The sequence below is a fragment of the Nycticebus coucang genome, chromosome 23 (genome assembly GCF_027406575.1).
Source record: "Nycticebus coucang isolate mNycCou1 chromosome 23, mNycCou1.pri, whole genome shotgun sequence".
Lineage (NCBI taxonomy): Eukaryota > Metazoa > Chordata > Mammalia > Primates > Lorisidae > Nycticebus > Nycticebus coucang.
In genome coordinates, this window is record NC_069802.1 from 25,789,675 (window position 1) to 25,796,724 (window position 7,050).

The window sequence follows — 7,050 nt, forward strand, 5'->3', positions numbered from 1 at the left end:
GCTCTAATTTTGGTTATTTCTTTTCTTCTACTGGGTTTGGGGTTGGGATGTTCTTCCTTTTCCAGTTGCTTGCGATGTCCCATTAAGTTGTTAACTTCCTCTCTTTCTGTTCTCTTGAGGAAGGCTTGCAGTGCTATAAATTTCCCTCTTAGAACTGCCTTTGCGGTGTCCCAGAGGTTCTGATAGTTTGTGTCTTCATTGTCGTTTTGTTCCAAAAAATTGGCAATTTCTTTCTTAATCTCATCTCTGACCCAGCTATCATTCAGCATAAGGTTATTTAACTTCCAAGTTTTTGTATGAGTATGCAGATTTTTTGAAGAGAAACTTCTCTGAAGAAGACAGGAGCATAGCCTTCAGACATATGAAAAAATGCTCATCATCTTTAATCATCAGAGAAATGCAAATCAAAACTACTTTGAGATATCATCTAACGCCAGTGAGACTAGCCTATATCACAAAATCTCAAGACCAAAGATGTTGGCGTGGATGTGGAGAAAAGGGAACACTTCTGCACTGCTGGTGGGAATGCAAATTAATACATTCCTTTTGGAAAGATATATGGAGAACACTCAGAGATCTAAAAATAGATCTGCCATTCAATCCTGTAATTCCTCTGCTGGGCATATACCCAGAAGACCAAAAATCACAACATAACAAAGATATTTGTACCAGAATGTTTATTGCAGCCCAATTCATAATTGCTAAGTCATGGAAAAAGCCCAAGTGCCCATCGATCCACGAATGGATTAATAAATTGTGGTATATGTACACCATGGAATATTATGCAGCCTTAAAGAAAGATGGAGACTTTACCTCTTTCATGTTTACATGGATGGAGCTGGAACATATTCTTCTTAGTAAAGTATCTCAAGAATGGAAGAAAAAGTACCCAGTGTACTCAGCCCTACTATGAAACAAATTTGGGGCTCTCACATGAAAGCTATAACCCAGTTACAACCTAACAATAGGGGGAAGTGGGAAAGGGAGGGGAGGGAGGGGGGTGGTGGGTAGAGGGAGGGGGATCGGTGGGATCATACCTGTGGTGCATCTTACAGGGGTATTTGCGAAACTTGGCAAATGTGGAATGTAAATATTTTGGCACAGTAACTGAGATAATGCCAGGAAGGCTATGTTAACCATTGTGATGAAAATGTGTCAAATGGTCTATGAAGCGAATGTATGATGCCCCATGATCATATCAATGTATACAGTTATGATTTAATAAAAAAAAAAAAGAAAAAAAAGAATGTGTACTTTCTCCACCTGATTTCATCTTTCCAGTGATCCAAGGTGACGTGCATTGTCCTCTCCCATTTGCAGACGAGGAGACCAGAACTTGGAGATAAGTGGTGATGCTGGGATTCAAATCAAGCCCTGTGACCACACAGGCCAGGCTCCCCCTCAACCCCAACCTCTCTTAGTGCCAGGGAGGCAGCGGGCAGGCTCTGAGCATAAGCTCTGACAACTGTTTTCCAAGCAATTCTCCCTAGAGGTGGAGTAAAGAGGACAGGCCCACAGCTGGGTCTGTAGGTACCAGTGAAAACCTTTGTCCATTTTCTGACTTCAGGGGCATTGTCTGGTGCTCAATGGGGCTCCATGTAAGTCTGAGAGCTGTGTTCAAACACAAATTTCCCTGGGAAGCCTAGTTCAATAAACAGCCCTGGGAATTAAAGGTAGAGACTTTCCCCCAAATATATTTTGATGTGGCCTGGGGTGGTTTGAACAGAGAGCATGAGATCACAGAATAACTCAGATGCTATAGAACAGAAAAACTAGAAGCCCCACATATATTTAATTTAGCCTTGATTAAAGTTGAGACCAGAGGCTAGTCTTCAAGAGCAAGAATCTTGAGAGGATATAAAGCCTTTCAGAATGCAAAGCATTGGGTTAACCATGGTTTATGGATAAGAGAGGAGCTTAGAGGATATTTACAGATCCATTGTTATAAATTGAAATCTCTACTTATTTTGTAACTTGTTCTTTTAAAGTAGAATTTCTGCTAAGTCTGCTTGCTGAGAAGAACAAAGAGATTTCCTATAAAATTGTCATGTTGACTTGTAAGCTTGAAAGTAGAGAACTTATGTAGAGAACTAATTATGTAGAGAACTGAGCTTGTCTTGGGGGGATTGACTTTACTCTCCGATCCACTGTCTGTGACCTCACAGATGTCCTTCTAATCCACTCAACCCAACTAAAAGACTGGGCATGCTCTCTTAGAACTAGGAGTGTAGGGAAAGGTGTTCTATTGTAATATAAATAAAGTGACTTTAACTGATAACTTTTAAACAAAGTGCGGATTTCAGAATGAGATGATGAAACAATGATGAAAACAAGAAAACATCACAATGAAATAGAAAACCAAGACAAAATAGAGAAAAATCAACACAGACATAACTTGGTTTCTGAAGAAAACTAACACAACAGACAGAACTCTGATAGTATTGATCCAGGAAAGAAGAGATGATCATAAAAGGAGGTGGGGGACAGAATTAAAAAATTTCTTTAATAAAGGGAAGGGAAGAGATATCACAGAATTAGGGAGAGAGGGACCCATGGAGAGGCGGAGCTGGGGACACTTGACCTTGACTTGGTCTGTATCTCCGTCTCACTTTCCAGTGGCTAATATGGCCTTCGGTGGGAGTGATGGCTGAATGGATTAGTGAGGATTTCTTTGGCTGTGATAGAACAAAACCCAGGTTCAGACCAGTTAAGCAAAAAAAGGGCATTTATTGTCTCATATAACTGAAGAGCTAAATGGGGTGGTTTGATTTGAGACCCAGATAATTCCATCAGGATCCTTCTCTTGCCATCTTGGTGGGGAGGGGTTGAATATGCAGGTTCTTGGGCTCACACGAACACAACTCTTAGCCAGTGGAAAAGACTGTTACCCAGTATTTCAAGAAAAAAGCCCTGTCAATGGGGTTTTCTTAGCCCGGCTTGCTCCAGTTGGGTGGTGTATCCATCTCTAGACAAGTCACCGTGGACGGGAGAATGGCATATTCTGAGATGCTCTACATGAAGTGCAACAAGCAATGTTGAATGTTGAGGGAGAGTGTTCCCCACCGCCACCCCCAAAGGAAAATCATCTCCTGTTGTCATGAGAAGAGGCTGATCTTGGGTAACAAAAACTCCACAGGTGTCCATTACCTTGATGGTGGGAAGGAGGGGACGAAGGTCGTCAGAATCCAAGGGCAGAGTTCAAAGGGCCTTTTGGCTAATTTCATAAGCCAAAAGTGAGGTAAGACACCTACAGGGAGCCCTTCAAGAATACAATGGAATTCCAGAGGCCAATCAGGGGAAGATTCAGAGGGGCTTTCAGACTTGAGACACCCACTGAGCCTGGGAAGAAAGCAAGTGATGGGAGGCCAGAAACAGCATCTACCTTGCGTCTGCAGCTGGCCACGAGAACAGCATATTGGGGCGATGCAGTCTCAGAGGGATTGGCAAACTTTTTGATAAAAGAACAAATGGATAAGACCTCTCCCTTCCTTCCATGGAATCCAATTTGTAGCTGCTCAAACCAAGTGCCTTTGAGATTGATACTGCAAGCATCAGAATCAGAAGTGTTACACTTTAGCAAAGGTTTCAAAGCAGCTCCTTCTGACGAGAAGACCAGGTGGGGGCTGGGGCTGGAGTTTGGTTGGAAAACAGAAGAGGAGGATTAGCAGCATGATGAGGTCTCTGAGATTCTTATAAGATTCACAGTTTGGTTTAGGATTTGAAGATTGTTTTTGGTCTAAAAATAGATCCTCAAACTGCAGTATTCTTAGATTCACATCCTTCTGTGAAATTTCCGTTGTTCCTTGCGGATTGCACCTGTTTTCTCTCTAATGTTGGTATTTCTGAAATAGTGCCCATTCATTCAATTAATCCACCAATATGTCACTGAGGGCTTACTGAGAGAGAATCAGGGTTTCACCTACAGTGTGAAAATTTCCCATCGACCACCCCACATCTCTCCTTTACCATCCATATGGGGCTTCCAGGTACCAACCCAAAATCCGCTGGGATGGCTCGTGGACATTTCAAACTCCATATCCCCAAGACATCTTTCTCCTAGCCAAACCCTCTCCTCTTCTGGGCTTTCTCGTCTTAAGAAAGAGCACCTCCATCCACCCCTGGCTCTAGATAAAGCCCTGGAGGCATTCTTGCCATTCCTTCCAAGCTTCTTCCTAAATCCAACCTAACAGTAAGTGCTGTTGACCCTCTGTTTAAGATCTACCTGGGACCCACATACACTCTTTTCCATCTCCCCAGCCACCTGTCAGGTCCTGGCTGCCAGCACCTCTCACAGGGACTAGTTCGATGGGACCACTTCCCATTCTCCACTCAGCAGTCAGAAATAACTATTTGAAGTATAAATGAGATCATGTTCTTTCTCCGATTAAAGTCCTGCAATGGCTCCCTCTGGCATTTAGAATGACGTGCAGGCTCCTGGCCTTGGCCTGTAAGTTTCTGCACAATTCAGCTCCTTCCTACCTCTCAGCCCTCATTTCCTCCCTCCTTTTCAGTCTCTGCATTTGACCACACGGCCCTCCATTCAGATCTGTACATGCACTCATCTCTTTCTGGTCCCGGCATCTTTGCACATGCTGAGCCTTCTGACAGCTGCCTCTCCTTTCCAGGCTCTGAGCTAAGTTCTAGGACAGGCTTTCACCACCTAGATGAGGTCTCCCCTCTTCCTGCACAGTTCCTCTACCATAAGTTGCAATCGCATTTTTATCTGTGCATTCTTTTTTTTTTGGTTCGTTTTGAGACAGAGTCTCACTATGTCACCCTCAGTAGAGTGCTGTGGCATCACAGCTCACAGCAACCTCAAACTCTTGGGCTTAAGCGATTCTTTTCCCTTAGCCTCCCAAGTAGCTGGGACTACAGGCGCCCGCCACAACACCCAGCTATTTTTTTGTTGTAGTTGTCATTGTTGTTCTAGCAGGCCCGGGCCAGGTTTGAACCCACCAGCCCTGGAATCTGCATCTCTGGAATTCTTCAAGTCAAGGGCCTTTCCAGGATGTGAAGCCAGGCTTTCTTAACCTGTGTATGTGGCCGGCATCCTAACCACTGAGCAGCAGGCGCTGAGCCTATCCTTGTATTCTTTTAATTTAATGTCTATCTCCATGAAGGTGGAGACCCTGTTTGTCTTTGTCACTGCTTTATTTCCTTCCTTCCTTCCTTCCTTCCTTCCTGACAGAGTCTTACTATGTTGCCCTCGGTAGAGTGCCGAGGCGTCACAGCTCACAGCAACCTCCAACTCTTGGGCTTAAGCAATTCTCTTGCCTCAGCCTCCAAAGTAGCCAGGACTGCAGGCACCTGCCACAATGCCCAGCTATTTTTTATTGCAGTTGTCATTGTTGTTTTAGCTGGTACGGGCTGAATTTGAACCCTCCAGCTTTGGTATATGTGTCTGGCGTCGTAACCACTGTGCTACAGGCACCAAGCCCATTGCTTTATTTTCAACACCCAACACATAGTAGACTCTCAGTCCATACTGACCAAATGAACTAACAAGTAGTTGAATGCGAGGGGGCACGGATGGGCATGATTTCTGAGCTACTGACATGTGTAATGGTTTAAGGTTTGAGACTTGAAGGAAAGCCAGTCCAGCCTGCACCATTTCAGCTGCCCGAGGAATGAATATGTGTTGTTGGTGTCGTGAAGACACAGCTCGAGTCAGCGTACATCTGAGCAAGGATTTTTAAATTTTCAAAAACTCTTGCTATTTCCTGAAACAGATTGTGTCTCTCTGATTGTCTATTAAGTTTTTTTTTCAACTGCTGAAGATCTTGGAATGAAACCAAAGTAATCTGCATATCCATTTTTATATCTTAATTTATAAACTGTGCCTTATAATTTACAAGCACTCACTTAGTGTCTCTAGCAGAGCCGAAACAAATACCAACTCTGCCAGCTCTGCTACTGGAGTCTTCTCTCTGCATCATTCCCAGGAGGAACTTCTCAGCTTTGCAGGTGGAGCTAGAGCCAGTCCCAGCTCGGGGAAGGTAGGTAAGGGAGAGTGATAGTGACCCTATGCCATGTTTATTCATGAAAGAGAGAGAAAGGCTCTTTTCTTCCATTTTATGGAAGGTGAAGATAGAAGCTGGAGATGAGAGTGACGTGACCAGGAAGGTGTGCTTGTGAGTGGTGAAGTATGGCCAAGAATCTGCATCTCTGAGATTCTTCATGCCAAGGGCCTTTCCAGGACATGAAGCCAGGCTTTCACAATCTTGGCTGTAGTGATGTTTTGGGCTGGATCATTCTTTGCTGTGCACTGCAGTATGTTTAATAGCACCCCTGTCCTCTATCCTACGGATACAAGGAGCACCCGCCCCACTCTGACAACCCCAAATGTCTGTAGACATGGCTGCATGTGTCCTGTATCGGCCCTAACTAAGGATACCGTGCCAGACTGGGCCCCTGACCTTGACCAAATGGAGGCCCAGAGATCAGAAAAACCTATCCCCTTTACAGCCATCCCTTCTCTACAGCCCAGAGGTTTACCTGAGACTGGCCCTGCCCACGAGGTCACACAGAGCTCTGCTCAAGCACCCAGTGCCACCAGGGTGGTATGAAGTGCTTTCCATTTTTTACTACATTTAACCCCAAAGGTATACAACAGTCTCCCGTTTGCAGGTGGGGAGACTGAGGATTTGGGAGCACAGTTTACTCATGATTACCCAGCAGCAAGTGGCAGGCCGGGATGCAAACCCACACATGTCTGGTCCTGGGGCCAGGATTGACCTACTTATTCCCTGCCCTGGCTCGCACTCGTAAGTGAGAGTGCCTTTCCCTAGGTCATCAGGGAGTGCTGATAAGCCTCCCAGCTCTTCACTCTCTGAAGGAGCATCCCAGCCCTCTTCAGGTGGATGTCTTCCTGGTGCACAATGCACCCACCTGTACCCTGCCCAGACTGCGGTCTGCGTCCTCAGCCCCTAGGAGTGCTCTTTGCTGAGTAAGGCAGTTCTGGGTGCACATTCACTTGGCAGCAAGGCTTAGACACAGCAGTCAGATCTGGAGGTTAAGCCCCTTTGCTGTGTCCTGTGAGACCTCTGAGCT